We start from the raw sequence: 22,638 nt of genomic DNA on the forward strand, positions 1-22,638 counted from the left end.
GTCTGTCTCATATTAGCTATGCCCCTTTATCACGTTCAAAAGAACAAGGGCTTCTTTGTGTGAATGTCAACCTCTTTAATCCAGCAATTCCTACTACTGATGTGATGGTTCTAGACCGACCCGCCCTATACTGGTCCACTAGGAACACACTAGGCTCCACACTAGGCAACATTTAGTTATTGTGTATGAAGGAGATGGAGTGTATGTCCATTTTGGGGTTAGTGAGGTGTGTGCGTGTTATTACTCTGGGATCACAGAGCAAAGCTATGGCCTGCCTCTGCCCACTTACCAGCCGGAGGGAGGGAGTTGGGGGGATTGGGAAAGAAGAGACAAACATTTGGACAAGAGTAACTCTTCTGGTTGGAGGTGTGTGTGTGTGTGTGGCTGCCACTGAGGGTCAGTGGAGTAGAATGAGGCTGGCACAAAGGATTAGCAGCATTGCACCTCATTCAACATATGGCATGAGAGGCCTCTGCTCTGGGCTAACTCTGGGGCTACGCTGGCTGGGGCCCACAACAAAACAGAGCATGGATAATTCAGAGCATGCAGTCAGGCTCTGGCAGTGTGACCACCCAGCGAGACTACCCCCGCAATGGCTGACCTCACTAATTCTGTACTTTACATGAGAGATGAGAAGATACTACTGATGTGTGTGTTGATGAGACACAGACTTTGTGATGGTATTTTGTTCTTTGTTTTGTAAGACTTTCTGTGAACTCATTGTCATTTGAAAGAGGAGATTCTGACTTGAAATCGTTCTGATAGGACCTAGGTAATGGTGAATGCAAGTAAGGGGTGATTGATTTAAACTGGAGTCACCCAAATATTGAAGCATTTTATTGATTGTCTGTGCACCATTTGCTTATTGTAAGAACAATGAACAAAACATGTCCAAATTGGTTACATGTCTCAATTGTGGTTCTTTGACTTCTAAATGTATAGAATAGCTGCTGGATGCAGTATGGATAGAGTGAGTGACTGACCAGTGCTGTGTCTGGTGTGTGTTGATCCTGTGAGTTTCGACAGAGGCTAATAAAGTGTTTGAAGTGGGCATCACTTGATTAGGCTTCATTCATTGAGCGGCCAGGCCAAGCGCTCCCGACTGAATGTACGATAGTCTCTGTTTTTCTGCTGCCTCTCTATCCATGTGTTCACATTGACGCATTGTTTACAGAGTGTGCCTCAGGATCTGTCTCAACTGCTAACCTTGTGTACTAATAGTAGCATCCTTTCTGTCAGAGAAAGGACCAAGTATAGAAAAAGGAGATTTAGGTCTGTGCTGGTTTTTCCTGCTTCATTTGCCCCCTTTCTCTCTGTTCTTTCTGTTTCTCCCCCTTTCTCTCTGTCCTCTCCTGTGTTCTTTCTCCTCTTGTGTTGCTGCACGGTGGCTGTTTCTCTCCTATCCTGTTCAGCGTTTGAAAGTACCCTCTACACCCCTCCGCCTCCAGAGTACTCCTCCAAGACCTCCTCTACGTCTGTGTCTCCCACCACCCCCAACTACCCTCCACCCACCCCGTCACCCTCCTCTGCAACACCCCCCACCCCGCCTTTACGTCACTCTGCCTCCCGTTTTGCCACCTCACTAGGCTCCGCCTTCCACCCCGTCTTGCCCCACTACGCCACAGTCCCCAGGCGACAGCCTGTCCCTCCCACGCCCCCACCCCTGCCCCAGCAACCCCTCCAAGTCTTTGGTGTGGTCAGCAACAAACTTCAGCCCTCTGCCCCCTCGCCCCCTGTCATGATCAGTAGCCCCCGGGCAAGGCAACAGGCCCTCGCCCTGTCATTGCCATCCCAGTCCCCAGCCCCTTGTCACAGAAACCCCCTCCCCCAATGGGCCTCCTATGTTCCCTGCCCCTTCACCGGTCACCATTGGCAACAGCAGCAACCCCACCCCGCCGCCCCCTCCCACCCCGCCGCCCCCTCCACCGCTGCCCCCTCTCTCCCTGTCCCTGTCCTGCCAGCAGTCGCCTGTTGTCTCCCCCATCGCTCCCCTTGTGTCCTCTCCCTCATCCCAGCCTGCTGTTGTCCCTTCTCCTTCCACAGCTCCCCCTGCCTCTGCTGACCTCTCTGTAAACCTCTCTGAGCTGGGAGACTCCTGCTCCTCGGCTCCAGAGGCCTTTCAGCCTGCAGACCCTCTGGCCCAGCAGGGTAAGGCCTCACCTCTCTCAGCTGCGCTCTCTACCTCCACTCACCCACTAACGGGGGCCAGGGTGTAGCGGGTCTGCCCTAACCAGCTCGGCACAGCTCTGGGTGCCAATGCTGGCTGCAGCGGTGGCTAGTACGGCTGTGGCTCTAGGTCTGCTAGGTGCTTGTTAATCTGTGTTGGTCAGGTGTCTGTCTGGCCTTTGTCAGCATACTCTTGCCATGTATGTCCATGCTATTGCTCGTGGTCTTGAGTTGCCTGGTGAACTGGTTTGAATGGTGTCTGGTCATTGGGCATGGCATGGCATGGCATGTATGTGTGCAAGTGTGCACTCACAGACAGGGGGCTCTGCTGCATCTAGCTATAGATCGCTGAAGCGATGTCTGGAGGGATCAATGTCTCTTTGTTTCTCCTTTGCTTCTTGTTTTTGTTTTTTTATCACCTCAAACTATTATTTTTCTGCAATTCACCATTGTGATGACCTTAGTATGTTACCATGACTTTTCACCCTCACTTGTCATGTCAGTGTTGTGTTCATCAAGCCTACTGGACCTGGTGACCGTAGGCTTGTATACGTGATACAAAAGGGACTGATAGATGGAGACTCATTTCTGCTCTGTCCTTGTTCACTTAGGGTTCTTGTCATGACACTACTGTACATTTCAAGGGAACGGGAGGGATGCTCGTGCAGAGGAATTAACAAAGATATTAGATGTATTTTGATTAGGAAATGACTGACTGAACTCTGGGGCAGTCTTTAGAGGGATTGTCACTGTCGGAAGCTATCCAGCAGCTGGAATCAAAAATATTTTTTTCCCTCTCCTAAATTGAATAGTTAGCATACACGTCTGTCCCCTCTGGATTTGGGGATCCAAATAAATGAATAACCTCTAACAACCATGTCAAATGAGGACAAGCTTTTTAGTATTCTTCCTTAACCGGCAACCACATCTGATTTACCTTCTTAACTTCATGAGAAATAACATTTAATTCAACATTTTGAAATCTTTCTGAAAACCATTGCAGTTTCAAAAGTTCAGATTTGACATAATTCAAACACTCCAGTAGCATTAATGAGACTATTTTGTAACATAGTTTTCAATTGTGGTATATTAAAACTGCCATTTGAGTCACTGGTCAGTAGCATTTACAGGGCATTTGGAAGGTATATCGTTATCCACATTTGTTACGTTACAGCCTTTATACTAAATAATGTCATCTATCTACACACCCATAATGATGAAACGAAAATAGGTTTTTCTACATTTTCCCATTTTCCCAAACATTTATTTACTTAAGTATTCAGATTCAATTGAGTTCAGGTGCATCCTGTTTCCATTGATCATCCTTGATGTTTCTATAACTTGATTTGAGTCCATCTGTGGTAAATTCAATTGACTGGACATGATTTAGAAAGGCACACTGCAAAAACCAGGCCATGAGGGCAAAGGAATTGTCTATAGAGCTCTGAGACAGGATTGTGTCGGCACAGATCTGGGGAAGGGTATAAAAACATTTCTGCAGCATTGAAGGTCCCCAAGAACACAGTGGCCTCCATCATTCTTAAATGGAAGGAGTTTGGAACTACCAAGAGTCTTCCTAGAGCTGGCCGCCCAGACAAACTGTGCAGTCGGGGAAGAAGGGCCTTTGTCAAGGAGGTGACCAAGAACCCAATGGTCACTCTGGCAGAGCTCCAGAGTTCCTCTGTGGAGATGGGAGAACCTTCCACAAGGACAACCAACTCAGCAGCACTCCACCAATCAGGCCTTTATGGTAGAGTGGTCAGGTGGAAGCCACTCCTCAGTAAGGGGCACATGACAGCCCGCTTAGAGTTTGCCAAAAGGCACCTAAAGGACTCTCAGACCATGAGAAACAAGATTATCTGGTCTGATGGAACTCTTTAGCCTGAATGCCAATCGTCATGCCTGGAGGAAACCTGGCACCATCCCTACAGTGAAGCATGGTGGTGGTAGCATCATGCTGTGGGGATGTTTTTCAGTGGTAGGGACTGGGAGCCTAGTCAGGATCGAGGCGAAGATGAACAGAGCAAAGTACAGAGATCCTTGATAAAAACCTGCTCCAGAGCGCTCAGGACTTCAGACTGGGGAAATGGTTCCCTTTCTAACAGGACAACGACCCTAAACACACAGCCAAGACAACGCAGGAGTGGTTTCAGGACAAGTCGTAATGTTCATGAGAGGCCCAGCCAGAGCCCAGACATCAACTTGATCAAACGTCTCTGGGGAGACCTGAAAATAGCTGTGCAGCGATGCTCCCCATCCAACCTGACAGAGCGTGAGAGGATCTGCAGAGAAGAATGCGAGAAACTCCTTAAATACAGGTGTGCCAAGGTTGTTGCCTCATACCCAGGAAGATTTGAGGCTGTAATCGCTGCCAAAGGTGCTTTAACAAAGTACTGAGTAAAGGGTCTGAATACCTTTTGCAAATGTGATATTTCAGTTTTTAATACATTTGCAAAAATATCTTAAACATTTTCTTTTGCTTTGTCATTATGGGGTATTGTGTGTAGTTTTGAGGGAGAAACTAATCAATTTTAGTGTAAGGCTGTAACGTAACAAAATGTGTGAAAAGTCAAGGGGTCTGAATACTTTCTGAATGCAAGGTATATGTAGATTCAGTGAGACTATTTCTCCCACTTGGACTGACCCACCCGTGTTAGTGACCTCTGCCCTCCAGTCTCCTCTCTCATTTGGCTGAAAGGAAACTGGTCACACTATAGAGATCCATTTAAATGACTATTCTAATAATTAGTATTCAAATTCCTAATTCTATAGGTCACGCCCTCATTAACAGGAGCTCAATATGGGCACATTCCATCATGGCTTATTGATCCAATCATCTGTCTGGGTTGAGGAGTCACAATGATTTTCTACAAGCTAATTATTACAGTTAATACATCTCTGTGGTTCCATGGTTTAGGGCTGCTCTTGCAGGGATATGCCGATATTGACCCAACTAAGGATGCTAGAGTTCCTGTGTCCAATGCATTTTCTGTCTTGTTTTTATGTTTGTCTCCATTTGCTTCATTCAAATGGATACATTTAGGCCATTGCCACAACTCATGTGCATGTTGTATGACAAACAGCAAGAGGATATTAGCGACTTCATGCCGTGTCGTCACACAAGTTTTAAAGTCTAAGGTTGGTCAAGCCTGATAATGTTAGTATTGATGTTGAATATAGTATGGGTGCTTAAGGAAACCTGAGGGTTTTTTTGTGTGAGGATAAACTAAATAGGAGAGAACTCATGACCCCTGCTCTTTCTGTGAATCCTAAATTTTGATACTGACTGTTTACTCTTCTCCCTCCTCCCCCCATACAGACACAGTGTTGACGCCGGTGCTGCCCACCCCCCTCCCCTCCCCCTCCCTCCCGGCTCCACTGTGACCCCCACAGCCTCTGCCCAACCAGGCCCTCCTCCCCTCCCCCTTACCCCCACACTCACCCCTACAAGCGGCGGCCCCCTCCCCCACCCGGTCCCCCACCTTCCCTCAGTGGCCAGGCCCACCCTCCTCCTCCACCAGCCCCTCCCCTGCCGCCCGGTCTCTTCTCCCCCTCGGAGGACCGCCCCCTGTCCGGGCTGGCCGCTGCCCTCGCTGGAGCCAAGCTGCGTAAAGTGCCAAGGGTGAGAGGCCGACACACACAGAACAGAAACACACCCACAAGTCCCTTACCCTTACACAGACACACAGACACCCACTGTTTGTCTCATACCATATCCTCACAGGCTTGTGATCTTGTCCAGCACGAGTCACACTTTATATTCCCTCTATTGGACGTAGTGCTGAGCTAATAACTAACTTTTTTTTTTTTTGGTTCGACTTTAAATCTACTTCTGTTCAATTACTTTAATTCCATTTAGTTCACTTTTTTTGGTGAGTCCAGCTCGCTGTTTCATTCACGAGAGAAATCTGAGAAATCAAGCTAATGTACACAACGATGAGAGGGACAGAGACAGTTTGAAAGTGTAACTTATCTACTTTGAAGAACTAGTACAATTATTTTGTCAAGACAGCTCTGCAGCATACTGTAGGCTACAGTACTTATGCGGGCTAGCTAAGTAAAATGACTAAAGTCTACACTATGGGGAGCACGTAACGTTAGATGGCCTGGTTGGTTGGCTGACTGCTGCTGCTGCCTGAGCAGAGATGAAATGATGACTTTAAGGAATGAAGAATCAAATAAAAACTAAGTAAAATACACAACTCAAATATTTGATTATTTCATAGTAATATCACCATTTTCTATGTCTACCTGACAGGTCCACATTTTGGCCTTTGGAATTTCCATTAAAATGCTCAAATCATTGTAATGTCATTATTTCGTAATATAAAAATATCGAAATTAAACATCAGGATTATTTTTTAAATAATCGAGCAATAACCAAACCAACCTCAAAACACTAATCACTCAGCACTAATTGGGAGCTGCCACTCACTTCAGATACATGTAAATCATGTAGCCCATAATGTACTTCACACATTCATATACTGCACTCCACCATACCTGACCCCCAGTTATGTGCCTCTGTAACATAGTCTACCACTACTTCTCTGACTCTGACCTTTCTCTCTATCCTTCAGAGTAATAGTGGTGGTGATGCTGCAGCTGCTCTGGCTGCAGCCATGGCTGGGGGATTGGCTGGCGCTACAGGGGCCAAACCTGGAGGGAACGGCCCTCTGGGAGGAGCACCTGGAGGAGGGGGGTTGATGGAGGAAATGAGCGCCCTCCTGGCCAGGAGGTGACATTACACTACATTCCCGTTTGAAACATGGAGAGAGGAGGGATACAGCATGTTTGGGTGGATTCAGGGAGTGGGGTGGGGAGGGGGGGGGGGCAATATTGAGGAAGGCTTGAGGCCCAAATGTTTCTTGTCAATATAGATATTTTCATTGAGTGCCATATCATTGCAGGTCATGTACAGTAGCTGTCGCTGTCAGCCAAACATTATTTCAAAGTCATTTGGTGTGGGAGAATTTTTGTTTTGACATACAATATAACATGTTATAACTTTAATATTTTGTGGTGTTTTTCAGGAGAAGAATTGCAGAGAAGGGATCATCGCCTGAGCCGGAGCAGAGAGCTGTGAGTATGACAGATAGACGGAGGCCAGGGAAAGTTCATCTCTGTATATCCTGCTTGACAGTACCTATCTAGTCTACCCGTCTATAATTCAGTAGCCTGGTGTTTGTATTCTGTATCCCTCCCTTCTGGATGTCTTTGGAGCTTCATATGTTTCTCTTTGAGGGTCATTGGTGGCATTAAAGAGGATCAATGGATCTCCCTCAGTGGATTATTAACTAAATGCCTGGTCACATTTCTGATCATCTGAAGCTGCCTGACTTATAACTTCTGACCTTTGAACTCACTGTGCTACTCTCCAATAGGACGACGGTGGCAGCGAGGGCACCACGACTCCTAAAGTGTCTGCCTGTAGCACACCAGGTGAGTGGGGTACAGGATACAGTACAGGACTGTAGTGGTCAGAGATACACAGGACCAGAACAGAAACATGCACCTTCCACATTCAGACCACCAGGATCCTAGTCCGTGTTGGCCAGCAGTTCATTTAATTTGACAGATTTTTTTCAGTCAGTATTTTTTTGTCTTCTGATGAAGTGGTTCAGTTATATCAGTGTAATTATCTCTAATGCTTTTGTGTTTCTCTCCTCCGCAGACATGCCCAGGAAACCATGGGAGAGGAGTAACACTATGAATGGTAGCAAATCCCCAGTCATTGGAAGGTAAGTACCAGCATTCCATAAATGTACAAACGGTAATACATTTTTAGTCTCTGAGTCTAAACACGTTATTGGGTCAAGTACAACGAAGTCAAAATATCTACTGCCTGTCTGAATCATTGACTGCATCTACATTGCTGCTCATTATCATGTAACTGGAGAGAAGGAACACAGGGGGTAGCAGAGCATGGCTCACTGCTGGGGTCCGACCCCTGGGCTTGCTGGTTCATGACTGGTTAATAACATGACTAAAGCACAGGGCTGCTGCTTACCACTAGGCTACTGCTAGCAAGGCTGTCTGTATCAAATCAAATTTAAATTGTTGCATGTGCCGAATACAACAGGTGTAGACCTTACAGTGTAATACTTGCTTATAAGCCGTTAACCAACAATGCAGTTTTAAGAAAAATACCCCCAAAATTAAGAAATAAAAGTAACAAATCATTAAAGAGCAGCAGTAAAATAACAATAGTGAGGCTATATACAGGGGGTACCGGTACTGAGTCAATGTGCGGGGGCACCAGTTAGTTGAGGTAATATGTAAATGTAGGTAGAGTTATTAAAGTCACTACGCATAGATAATAAACAGAGTAGCAGCAGCGTGAAGGGGGGGGGGGCAATGCAATTAGTCTGGGATGCCATTGATTAGATGTTCAGGAGTCTTATGGCTTGGGGGTAGCTGTTTAGAAGCCTCTTAGACCTAGACTTGGTGCTCCGGTACATCTTGCCATGTGGTAGCAGAGAGAACAGTCTACGACTAGGGTGGCTGGAGAACAGGTTTTTAGGTTCTTCCTCTGACGCTGCTTGGTATAGAGGTCCTGGATGGCAGGAAGCTTGGCCCCCGTGATTTACTGGGCCGTACACACTACCCTCTGTAGTGCCTTGCGGTTGGAGGCCGAGCAGTTGCCCTACCAGGCAGGGATGCAACCAGTCAGGATGCTCTCGATGGTGCAGCTGGATAACCTTTTGAGGATCTGAGGACCCATGCCAAACCTCTACCATTGAGGGAGAGGTTGTCCTTGCACCACACGGCCAGGTCTCTGACCTCCCTATAGGTGTTCTCGTCATTGTCGGTGATCTGGCCTACCACGGTTGTCATCAGCAAACTTAATGATGGTGTTGGAGTCGTGCCTGGCCATGCAGTCATGAGTGAACAGGGACTACAGGAGGGGACTGAGCACACACCCTTGAGGGGCCCCCGTGTTGAGGATAAGCGTGGCGAATGTGTTGTTACCTACCCTTACCAACTGGGGGCGGGCCATCAGGAAGTCGAGGATCCAGTTGGAGAGGGAGGCATTGAGTCACAGGGTCCTTAGGTTAGTTATGAGCATTGATGGTGTTGAACGCTGAGCTGTAGTCAATGAGTAGCATTCTCACATTAGTTATTTTTGTCCAGGTCTGAAAATGCAGTGTGGAGTACAATAGAGTGCATCATCTGTGGATCTGTTGGGGCGGTATGCAAATTGGAGTGGGTGTAGGGTTTCTGGGATAATGGTGTTGAGCCATGACCAGACATGAGTGCTATGGGTCGGTGTCATTTAGGAAGTTTACCTTAGTGTTCATGGGCACAGGGACTATGATGGTCTGCTTGAAACATTTTGGTATTACAGACTCGTACAGGGAGAGGTTGAAGCTGTCAGTGAAGACACTTGCCAGTTGGTCAGCACATGCTCGGAGTACACGTCCTGGTAATCTGTCTGGCCCTGCAGCTTTGTGAATGTTGACCTGTTTAAAGGTCTTACTCTCATCGGCTACGGCGAGCGTGATCACACCGTCCGGAACAGCTGATCCTCTCATGCATGCTTCAGTGTTTCTTGCCTCGACGTGTGCATAGACGTAATTTAGCTCGTCTGATAGGCTTGTGTCACTGGGTTAGCTCGCAGCTGTGCTTCCCTTTGTAGTCTGTAATGGTTTGCAAGCCCTGCCACATCCGACGAGTATCGGAGCCAATGTAGTACTATTCAATCTTAGTCCTGTATTGACGCTTTATCTGTTTGATGGTTCATCGGAGGGCATAGCGGGATTTCTTATCAGCTTCCAGGTTAGAGTGCCATTCCTTGAAAGAGGCAGCTCTACCCTTTAGCTCAGTGCGGATGTTGCCTGTAATCCATGGCTTCTGGTTGGGGTATGTATGTACAGTCACTGTGGGGACGATGTCATCGATGCACTTATTGATAAAGCCAGTAACTGATGTGGTGAACTCCTCGATGCCATCGGAAGAATCCCGGAACAAATTCCAGTCTATGCTAGCAAAACAGTCCTGTAGTTTAGCATCTGCTTCATCTGATCACTTTCTTATTGACCGAGTCACTGGTGCTTCCTGCATTAATTTTTGCTTGTAAATCAAATCTAATCAAATCAAATTTTATTTGTCACATACACTTGGTTAGCAGATGTTAGTGCGATTGTAGCGAAATGCTTGTGCTTCTAGTTCTGACAAAGCAGTAAAAACCAACAAGTAATCTAGCTAAGAATTCCAAAACTACTACCTTATACACACAAGTGTAAGGGGATAAAGAATATGTACATAAAGATATATGAATAAGTGATGGTACAGAGCAGCATAGGCAAGATACAGTAGATGGTATTGAGTGCAGTATATACATATGAAATGAGTATGTAAACAAAGTGGCATAGTTAAAGTGGCTAGTGATACATGTATTACATAAGGATGCAGTAGATGATATAGAGTACAGTATATACGTATACATATGAGATGAATAATGTAGTGAACATTCTATTTGGTAGCATTGTTTTAAAGTGACTAGTGATATATTTTACATTTCCCATCAATTCCCATTATTAAAGTGGCTGGAGTTGTCAGTGTGTTGGCAGCAGCCACTCAATGTTAGTGGTGGCTGTTTAACAGTCTGATGGCCTTGAGATAGAAGCTGTTTTTCAGTCTCTCGTTCCCAGCTTTGATGCACCTGTACTGACCTCGCCTTCTATAGCGGGGTGAACAGGCAGTGGCTCGGGTGGTTGCTGTCCTTGATGATCTTTATGGCCTTCCTGTGACATCCTGTGACATTCTCCTCCCTCCTGAATCCTCCTCCCCCTCCCCCCCCCTCCTCCCTCTCTGCAGATGACTTCGTCAACCATTTTGAAAAGAAGGTCGACGACATCCGATCCTCGTTTGCTAAGTCAAACGACACCGCTGGTTCTGCTCACAGTGCCCTACCCTGTGCTCTGACCTCTTTCTCCCCTCTCTCTCCAGATGAAATCTCGCGTCTTGTGACGGCCGGCCGCCCAACAACCTGCCCGCTTGACCCTATCCCCTCCTCTCTTCTCCAGACCATTTCCGGAGACCTTCTCCCTTACCTCACCTCGCTCATCAACTTATCCCTGACCGCTGGCTACGTCCCTTCCGTCTTCAAGAGAGCGAGAGTTGCACCCCTTCTGAAAAAACCTACACTCGATCCCTCCGATGTCAACAACTACAGACCAGTATCCCTTCTTTCTTTTCTCTCCAAAACTCTTGAACGTGCCGTCCTTGGTCAGCTCTCCCGCTATCTCTCTCAGAATGACCTTCTTGATCCAAATCAGTCAGGTTTCAAGACTAGTCATTCAACTGAGACTGCTCTTCTCTGTATCACGGGCGCTCCGCACCGCTAAAGCTAACTCTCTCTCCTCTGCTCTCATCCTTCTAGACCTATCGGCTGCCTTCGATACTGTGAACCATCAGATCCTCCTCTCCACCCTCTCCGAGTTGGGCATCTCCGGCGTGGGATTGCGTCCTACCTGACAGGTCGCTCCTACCAGGTGGCGTGCGAGAATCTGTCTCCTCACCATGCGCTCTCACCACTGGTGTCCCCCAGGGCTCTGTTCTAGGCCCTCTCCTATTCTCGCTATACACCAAGTCACTTGGCTCTGTCATAACCTCACATGGTCTCCTATCATTGCTATGCAGACGACACACAATTAATCTTCTCTTTTCCCCCTTCTGATGACCAGGTGGCGAATCGCATCTCTGCATGTCTGGCAGACATATCAGTGTGGATGACGGATCACCACCTCAAGCTGAACCTCGGCAAGACGGAGCTGCTCTTCCTCCCGGGGAAGGACTGCCCGTTCCATGATCTCGCCATCACGGTTGACAACTCCATTGTGTCCTCCCTCCCAGAGCGCTAAGAACCTTGGCGTGATCCTGGACAACACCCTGTCGTTCTCAACTAACATCAAGGCGGTGGCCCGTTCCTGTAGGTTCATGCTCTACAACATCCGCAGAGTACGACCCTGCCTCACACAGGAAGCGGCACAGGTCCTAATCCAGGCACTTGTCATCTCCCGTCTGGATTACTGCAACTCGCTGTTGGCTGGGCTCCCTGCCTGTGCCATTAAACCCCTACAACTCATCCAGAACGCCGCAGCCCGTCTGGTGTTCAACCTTCCCAAGTTCTCTCACGTCACCCCGCTCCTCCACTCTCTCCACTGGCTTCCAGTTGAAGCTCGCATCCGCTACAAGACCATGGTGCTTGCCTACGGAGCTGTGAGGGGAACGGCACCTCAGTACCTCCAGGCTCTGATCAGGCCCTACACCCAAATAAGGGCACTGCGTTCATCCACCTCTGGCCTGCTCGCCTCCCTACCACTGAGGAAGTACAGTTCCCGCTCAGCCCAGTCAAAACTGTTCGCTGCTCTGGCTCCCCAATGGTGGAACAAACTCCCTCACGACGCCAGGACAGCGGAATCAATCACCACCTTCCGGAGACACCTGAAACCCCCCTCTTTAAGGAATACCTAGGATAGGATAAAGTAATCCTTCTCCCCCCCCCTTAAAATATGTAGATGCACTATTGTAAAGTGGCTGTTCCACTGGATGTCATAAGGTGAATGCACCAATTTGTAAGTCGCTCTGGATAAGAGCGTCTGCTAAATGACTTAAATGTAAATGTAATGTAAATGGGTGTTGTAGGTGTCCTGGAGGGCAGGTAGTTTGCCCCCAGGCGATGCATGGGTTAGGGCAGTGTGCAGTGTGGTTGAGATTGCATCGTCTGTGGACCTATTTGGGCGGTAAGCAAATTGGAGTGGGTCTAGGGTGTCAGGTAGGGTGGAGGTGATATGGACCTTGACTAGTCTCTCAAAGCACTTCATGATGACGGAAGTGAGTGCTACGGGGCGGTAGTCGTTTAGCTCAGTTACCTTAGCTTTCTTGGGAACAGGAACAATGGTGGCCCTCTTGAAGCATGTGGGAACAACCGACTGGGATAGGGATTGATTGAATATGTCCGTAAACACACCAGCCAGCTGGTCTGCGCATGCTCTGAGGACGCGGCTGGGGATGCCGTCTGGGCCTGCAGCCTTGCGAGGTGGGGTACCAATGTAAGAAATAACACGTAAAAAAAACAACTGCATAGTTTCCTAGGAACGCGAAGTGAGGCGGCCATCTCTGTCGGCGCAGGGATCAGGATAGAATTATGGCCAGATTTGCCAAATGGAGGGTGAGTGAGAGCTTTGTACGCATCTCTGTGTGTGGGGTAAGTTTATATATATATATATATATATATATTTTCCCTCTGGTTGCACATTTAACATGCTGGTAGAAATTAGGTAAAACTGATTTAAGTGTATTCAAGTCCCCGGCCACTAGGAGTGCCGAATACAGCTCGTTGAGTATGGTCTTAGTGTCCGCATCGGTTTGTAGTGGTAAATAGACCACGACGAAGGATATAGATGAAAAATTAGTGTTCCTGAGATGTCAATGAAAGCCCCAAATTCCAGGTTCTAATTCCAGGGCTCTAAATGGCAGTTTGTCGGTGAGAACGTGTTCCTGGAAATGCACCTCCAGCTTCCATGTGCAAAACAGAATGCTGACTGCCTCCACCACAAGTCCTTTTTTGTTTTATTTCGCTGAGAATGAGATGTTTTTTAGAACTTCCTTTAAAGTCGGTTGGTGTTGCATTTTAGCGTATTAATGCGAAAAGTTTCAGACAATTAACAGATCCCTAGAAAATGCCTATTACAATGCTTTATCATTGTGAAGTTAACTTAAAGCATAGTCAATATATCATCAATACGGCTATACTCCGTGTTTTCTCTGTAGCCTGTAGGTTTAGTTTGGGTTGGTTTAGGGAGGGGACCTGGGGCTGCAGGACAGGCCTTTTAAGAATCAAATCAAATCAAATTTTATTTGTCACATACACACGGTTAGCAGATGTTAATGCGAGTGTAGCGAAATGCTTGTGCTTCTAGTTCTGACAATGCAGTGATAACCAACAAGTAATCTAACTAACAATTCCAAAACTACTGTCTTATACACAGTGTAAGGGGATAAGGAACATGTACATAAGGATATATGAATGAGTGATGGTACAGAGCAGCATACAGTAGATGGTATCGAGTACAGTATATACATATGAGATGAGTGTGTAGACAAAGTAAACAAAGTGGCATAGTTAAAGTGGCTAGTGATACATGTGTTACATAAGGATGCAGTCGATGATGTAGAGTACAGTATATACATATGCATATGAGATGAATAATGTAGGTTAAGTAACATTATTACATTACATTTACATTTAAGTCATTTAGCATAAGGTAGCATTGTTTAAAGTGGCTAGTGATATATTTACATCATTTCCCATCAATTCCCATTATTAAAATGGCTGGAGTTGGGTCAGTGTCAATGACAGTGTGTTGGCAGCAGCCACTCAGTGTTAGTGGTGGCTGTTTAACAGTCTGATGGCCTTGAGATAGAAGCTGTTTTTCAGTCTCTCGGTCCCAGCTTTGATGCACCTGTACTGACCTCGCCTTCTGGATGATAGTGGGGTGAACAGGCAGTGGTTCGGGTGGTTGATGTCCTTGATGATCTTTATGGCCTTCCTGTAACAACGGGTGGTGTAGGTGTCCTGGAGGGCAGGTAGTTTGCCCCCGGTGATGCGTTGTGCAGTCCTCACTACCCTCTGGAGAGCCTTACGGTTGAGGGCGGAGCAGTTGCCATACCAGGCGGTGATACAGCCCGCCAAGATGCTCTCGATTGTGCATCTGTAGAAGTTTGTGAGTGCTTTTGGTGACAAGCCGAATTTCTTCAGCCTCCTGAGGTTGAATAGGCGCTGCTGCGCCTTCTTCACGACGCTGTCAGTGTGAGTGGACCAATTCAGTTTGTCTGTGATGTGTATGCCGAGGAACTTAAAACTAGCTACCCTCTCCACTACTGTTCCATCGATGTGGATAGGGGGGTGTTCCCTCTGCTGTTTCCTGAAGTCCACAATCATCTCCTTAGTTTTGTTGACGTTGAGTGTGAGGTTATTTTCCTGACACCACACTCCGAGGGCCCTCACCTCCTCCCTGTAGGCCGTCTCGTCGTTGTTGGTAATCAAGCCTACCACTGTTGTGTCGTCCGCAAACTTGATGATTGAGTTGGAGGCGTGCGTGGCCACGCAGTCGTGGGTGAACAGGGAGTACAGGAGAGGGCTCAGAACGCACCCTTGTGGGGCCCCGTGTTGAGGATCAGCGGGGAGGAGATGTTGTTGCCTACCCTCACCACCTGGGGGCGGCCCGTCAGGAAGTCCAGTACCCAGTTGCACAGGGCGGGGTCGAGACCCAGGGTCTCGAGCTTGATGACGAGCTTGGAGGGTACTATGGTGTTGAATGCCGAGCTGTATTCGATGAACAGCATTCTCACATAGGTATTCCTCTTGTCCAGGTGGGTTAGGGCAGTGTGCAGTGTGGTTGAGATTGCATCGTCTGTGGACCTATTTGGGCGGTAAGCAAATTGGAGTGGGTCTAGGGTGTCAGGTAGGGTGGAGGTGATATGGTCCTTGACTAGTCTCTCAAAGCACTTAATGATGACGGAAGTGAGTGCTACGGGGCGGTAGTCGTTTAGCTCAGTTACCTTAGCTTTCTTGGGAACAGGAACAATGGTGGCCCTCTTGAAGCATGTGGGAACAGCAGACTGGTATAGGGATTGATTGAATATGTCCGTAAACACACCGGCCAGCTGGTCTGCGCATGCTCTGAGGGCGCGGCTGGGGATGCCGTCTGGGCCTGCAGCCTTGCGAGGGTTAACACGTTTAAATGTCTTACTCACCTCGGCTGCAGTGAAGGAGAGACCGCATGTTTCCGTTGCAGGCCGTGTCAGTGGCACTGTATTGTCCTCAAAGCGGGCAAAAAAGTTATTTAGTCTGCCTGGGAGCAAGACATCCTGGTCCGTGACTGGGCTGGATTTCATCTTGTAGTCCGTGATTGACTGTAGACCCTGCCACATGCCTCTTGTGTCTGAGCCATTGAATTGAGATTCCACTTTGTCTCTGTACTGACGCTTAGCTTGTTTGATAGCCTAACTGTCGTCTCTCTCTCACGGACTTGACTCACCGTGGAGAAATCTGATGGGTTCTGATCAGGTAAACAGAGATACAGGCCTGTAGAGTAATAATTCTCTATTTTTACTCATTTTGTGTTATTTGCTGTGATCGAAGTGGAAGTGATATTTTTGGGGGCTTGGGTTAGTGCCTTGTAATTCCCACATACTGTACCTCTGTTTTGCCATCAACGTCAACACCAGACTGCTAATGAATTCCAGATATATACATTGCTTATTTTAAAACAAGAATAAACCAATCTATAGGTCTATGTCATGTTACGTTTCCAGTTGCTTTACAATCTTTGTTTTACTGTCCATCTCTCCTACAGTGCCTACTTTCCTGTCAAAGGGAATCCCTCTAACACATCACAAAGTTCCCCCTACTCACATGTACACACATACTCAACACACTCTGTGGCTGTGTGCTACTGTATAGTGAGGAAGCTAGAGGAGACATCACCCCGCCCAGTGCTGTTAATATTCACTTCTGTGCCAATTCTGACCCAGACGCACCCAATAGATAAGGCCACACAGCCCTGCATTGGCATCCTACATTTCTCTCACATAAACTGGCCTTAGTATTTGACCTATAGAGGAGGCCAGAGAGACCACGGGAGCAAATACACAAACACGCAGAAGGACAACTATTGAGAATTGTTACACTTCCCCTCTTGGCTTCTACTTCCTCTCTGACAAGAGTTAATTTCTTCACTGATTTCACACTGTTTCCTTAGTTCCCTTGAATCATTCCTGTAGTTGTAGACCATGGTGATTACCTTGTTGGCAACGGTGTTCCTGTACCAGCTGATCCAATGGCAGAGAAGCATGGCTGTGTGTGACTGCTGAATTGTGTGTGCAAGCTGCAACTACAGCGGCCTGTCTCTGAACTCTGGTTCCCAAAGTTGACTTGATTGTGTTTAAATCGGGCTAAACTACCCAATGTCCGGTGTGTTTCCTTCCTATTAGTTGGTATGTGAACTTCGAATGGTTGGTGTGTGTAGCATGTGTATTGGGCTGGCTTTACCTAAGGCAGGGAAGGGCAACTGGTGGCCCCCCATTTAAAGGCCCTCCGATCAATTCCCTTATGTCAGTCATTGATAGTCACTCAATTAGCCCATTTCAGCTAACATAATTATTTTACATTTAATTACAGCCCCTCGTGATGAGTTCAGACTTTTTGTGGCCCCACCCCATCAAAGTTGCTCATCCCTGACCTAAGACATGAAGCTATTCTATTTGTGATTCCAGTCATAGGACTCTATACAGTTTCCAGTTAATTTACTGGTTTGCTTTGCCTAAATCTAGATTCAGTTTGCTCTGAGCATAATGATGCTTGAACTAACTAAGTTCATGAAGGAGCCTCGTACTGTATGTAGGCAGCCAAATTGTTAGGTACCCTGTCAAATAGGCTCAGTTGTTTACCACTAGTGTCGTATCAATGCTGACAAATTGATATGAAATGGCCTGAAAATAATTGTGGTATTCTTATGCGCTACATTGTCATATTTGTGAATCGGTTTCCAAATTCTGAATTTAAAACAATAATGTTGGTATATGATGACAGTTTGTTTTGTTTAAGTCTGTAACTTCCTCGGTTTCCTGTTGTGTTTTGATATCAAACCGTCAATTTGAAATCTCAGATGTCCTCCTTTGGTGTTTCAATGCACTTTCTTTCAACTTGTTTATGCTATAGTTGCACATTTTTTTAAAGAGTGATTGAAGTGTCTGAGGACTGAATGCGGAGGAGAATGATCTAGCTACAGTCGGCACTTAGCTGTCTTGTTTTCCTCCAAGACGGACTTCTGAAGGCCCCCTTGACAATAGCCCCAGTTTAGGTATACTACTCTAACTTTTCTGTTTCTCGTCTACAGACCAAAATCCACACCGACTGGATCCCTAAGTGCCAACGGGGTGCCAACAGAAGGTCTCGACTATGACCGATTGAAACAGGTATTCAGAGGAGACAAGTAAAAAATGACCTGATTTGCTGTTTACTGGCAGTACACTGGAGCTGTAGTATTTTACACGGCATACTAAAGAGGCCTGAGAGGGTGTGCCCAATGACTGTGTCCTGTGCTGCGGCAATCCCTCCCTTCTCCCCTATGAAGGAGCCTGTTAGATAAGTGTAGATTTTTCATATACCCTCCCTATCTGTGCACACAGCAGCAGCCTCAGTCAGAGCAGTAAACACAGAGGAGTGACACTATGGGCGTACTAAAACTACTTCAGCTCTCTGGGACAGTATCGCTCATTGATGCTACGCTCTCTGTTTTCCCCCATCTCACATGTCCAAAGAACCTGAAGGTTGATGCAAGTTATTTGTTTTTCCACTGTTTTTTGGTCTCATCTTCACCTTCCAACCTTGTATTTTCAGGACATTCTGGACGAGATGAGGAAGGAGTTATCAAAACTGAAAGAGGAACTCATTGATGGTAACTGATTGCTTGATTAACTTTATGCGCATACTGCTCTGTAGTATGTGACAGGGTGTGAAACAAGTTCCTCAAAGCACAGGGAGGAAGTTCTTACGCTTACGAGGCCTGCTGTACCTTTGTCATCAGAAAATTAGCATCAAACCATTCTAGCCGCTGCTAAGATCATATCACAGCAAAGACTGCACAAAACACAATATAACTGACATGTTGTTTGTCTGTCCACAGCCATCAGAGAGGAGCTGGGCAAGTCGAACACTGTGTAGAAGGATCTCACCTCCCTGTAAATTACACCTATTACCGGACAACTGAGACAGGTCAACTTCAGATATAGGACAATATTATAAAGCAACAAACAAGGTAAAAAAAAAGTTTTAAAAGGTGGCGATGATGATGACAATAACTGAATTAATACAGCAGACAGAGTTTGTGGGGCGGAGCAGCGTCAGGCACACAACTGGGGACGAGGGAGTGCGGGAGGCGTGTAGCATGGAAGCACTGCTGGCGTCCATCTTGTGAAGCCTGGCCGTTGCAGCCATTTTCCCGCAGCCTCACCTGGAGGACAGGACACAGTCATGAAGAGAATTGACTGTCATTATGCAAAGATTTCTCTCTTTGTCGATAACACAAGAAAACAAGGAAAATCAACAAAAACCTAACTATATTGAACTGTATACTGTATTAACCATTGAAGTGTGAGAAGTCAGAAAGCGGTCACACTAAGATTTGGAACGGTTGGTGCGCACTTGTGATTTCAAAGCAAAAAGGCACGTTTAGTGGGCGAGTGTTAAGTTTGGAGGCAGGAGGGGAGGGAAAGGGAAGTTGGACTAAGTTTCCCATAGGGCCATAGGAGGGAGCCTCTTGATGTGAATGAGGGACTGACTGGTGGACTTGGTATTGTCTACCGCTGCAGGACTCTGTAATGCTTGTCTTCCTCAAATACTATTTTAACCTGAATATGTACAAAAGAAGAAAAAATGATATCTACAAGTCTATGAATTGTCTGTTTTAATGTAAACCATGGCCATATCAAGTAGCTTAATCAAATATTTTCAAGATGGTCTTTTGGTCTGTTTGGCTTAATATCCGAATATCATGATCTTCTTTTTTTTCTATCAAAATGATCTCTGTAACAAGCTACTGTACTGCATTTCTTCTCACTGTTTCGGTGTGTTGCAGGCTGATGAGACGGTCACAAAGGGTACATGCCTTTCTACAGTCAATCTGTGTAGCTCTTTACCAAACAACCTCTGTCAATTAGTGACGGTTAATACTGCTAAAATCACCATGACCAGATCTGGAGATGGAGCTATTTGAAATCTCTGTACTGTTATTATGAACTAAACCTTTTTTTCCTCACTCTCATTTTCTGTCAAGTGTTTGGTGCATGTGTACGGTGAGACTGCCAAGAAGTTGCGTTATTGTCTGTCAGTTTATAAGCAATAAGTGTAGCATCTGGGTTGAATTTCCCCCACATGTTTTCCTTGAAATGTTCCTGTTCTTTTAACTCTACTCCAGCGTCCTGTTGAGGATGTGATTCTGTAGCTCCTTCTGTTCACGACTGGACATCCACCTAATAGATTCTAAACTGTTCTGAAACAAATGGGTAGAGAATAGATGAGATGGACAGACCCCCTCTGTTTATAGCCATAATGTACTTAATTTACTGAGGTACGCCATTCATTTTTCAATTCATGGTACTCATGGTATTTTGCAGGAAAAAAATACAAAAAATAGTCATGAAAAAGACATGAGGGACACCCCATAAATGAGTTTGTCGGCATGACCTATCCGCATCCATGCTTGTGCCATTCAGTGTTTTCCTTGTGCTTAATAATTATTTGTAGCATTTTTGTTTGCCTTTATTTCCTCTCCTTATAATATGAAGTTCTGATAATGGCATACTTCTTTCGCCCTCTGACTTTGTTCATATGGGAATGGCTACTTTTAATTGAAAATGTTTCCTTTTCAAAACAAAACATTTTTGATTTCCTAAAAATCTCGATGTACAATCAACTGAGAGAAGGTCAAACTGAGGTCAACCTGAGACTCGTGTAAAACAGAGCTGTCTTCAATGTAAAACTCTAGCTTCTATTCTCTTGACTTGCTGGTAAGGGGATCGACTTTGATCAGGGTTCTGTCGTGGCAACAGCTGAGGGGGTCGTAGTGACTGAGCTATCTTCACAACACTCCCCTGGTGAGTGTTTTGCTCAAACACAAATGATTTCATTCTCATCTCTGAATCAAAGCATTGGAAGTTTGTACAGAAGAGTGTTTACAGCATCGATTGCACTTTATAAACCCATAGAAATTCATGATACTATGATGAACCTGCTTTACAAGATGCAGCCATCGCCAATAGTGTGGCTATCACACCAAAGGTTTCAGCTACAATCTCCTCCTACACACGTCACACTTTACTGAGTCGCCTTTTGTTTTATCATTGTTAAGAGAAAGGGAGATATCTATATATCGAGTCCTTAGGTTTGGGGAGTGAAACATTCTTATTAAGGATCATTCATATCTACATGGATAATTCTGTTTGTGATCTTCATGGTTTGTGCCTTGTTCTGAATTTACATTTAATATGTCAAAGATTTAAAAAGACTAGTAATAGTTCTAGGAACTGTCATAATCTCACATGATCATTGTTTATTCTTTTTTTTTTGCGTCCTGGTATAGTTATTTTAATGGGAGAATGATGTTATGTTACAAAGTACAATTGAACCCAAGAAGTGGTGTATTTTCCTCATGCCATTTGTATGTTACAGAGCAGTTTGTTACATGGTTTAGGTTCTTAGTGCTTGGGAAATCTGAAAAATTTATATATCCTCTACAGCAGTGGAGGCTGCTGAGGGGAGGACGGCTCATGTCTGAAACAGAGCGACTGGGATGGCATCAAACCATGTTTGGTGTATTTGATACCATTCCACCAATTCCGCTCCAGTTATTACCACAAGCCCATCCTCCCCAATTAAGGTGCCACCAACCTCCTGTGCTCTACAGTTACATTTTTGTCCCCAAAATCAGATTTTTCCATCTACTGAGGGAACCGAAGCTGGTGGACATATTGAGAAATTCAACTGAATGTCTCTGAAAGGAATTTATCAGTTTCCTTTATTCTTTTATCATTCACATTGTACCATACTGTTCTCATGTTAATTAGAATTTTCTTACATGCTAACATTGTTTGAGCAAATGAAATAAAAAAAATTGCAATACATGATTAAAAAGTAACTTTGTTTTGTGGTGTTCAATTGACATAGTTTCAGTAACTCATTCTTGACTTTTTAATCTGGATATTTCTCTCCTGCTGTGGGACAACATGTGATCCACAGGAGCTCTGAGCCTGTTCTGAAGAGTTACGAAGCCATACATGGACTTGTGCTGCATCAGCAGTTTCTCTCGAGGAGCTCTTCTCAGCCTTTGAATATAACTTGTTTATCTGCAACAAAGCGAATGTGTGGGAGATCATACCATTTTACATGCAGGGCATTCATCAAATATTCAAAAGCTTGAAAACGATAATTCAACACAAACACTGAAATTGAGCTTAGGTGAAAATCTTGGACTTGTCTTGTCTTATGGTGATTATAAGCCTTGTGTTTTACTCCATCTGTGTTGAATACTTTACAGATGTTTGGTATAAAGAGGTCATTACTGTATAGGAATTTGTCATAAGACTGAACTTGCTTTAGAACTGTCCCCTCACGAGTCAGTCACTGCCTCAGCCACTTGTTCCTTAAGTAGGTCTAGGGAATTCCCAGCAGGCCTATTCTTAGTAGCAGACCAATCACATTATGTTACATTACCCCCTATTTCACACCCTATTAGCAGTGAATGTATCGCCTCTGGTTTCGTGGTCTTCTACAGACACAGGTTAGCTGAGGCGAACAGGAAGAGGCAGGACTAACTGAAAATGAAGCAGAGAAATCTCTCAAGACTTTTGCCCAAGCTATTTTTACCCCCCCACCACACACACACAGGCTTGGGTTCAGACAGC

The 22,638-nt window shown here is 45.7% G+C and overlaps 1 pseudogene; it reads left to right on the forward strand.

Moving 5' to 3' along the window:
* Positions 1–21,868, forward strand: part of LOC123990802 — a 154,818-nt pseudogene extending 132,950 nt beyond the window's left edge.
* Positions 21,869–22,638: the final 770 nt, after the last annotated feature.

This window comes from Oncorhynchus gorbuscha, linkage group LG12, assembly GCF_021184085.1.
Source record: "Oncorhynchus gorbuscha isolate QuinsamMale2020 ecotype Even-year linkage group LG12, OgorEven_v1.0, whole genome shotgun sequence".
NCBI lineage: Eukaryota > Metazoa > Chordata > Actinopteri > Salmoniformes > Salmonidae > Oncorhynchus > Oncorhynchus gorbuscha.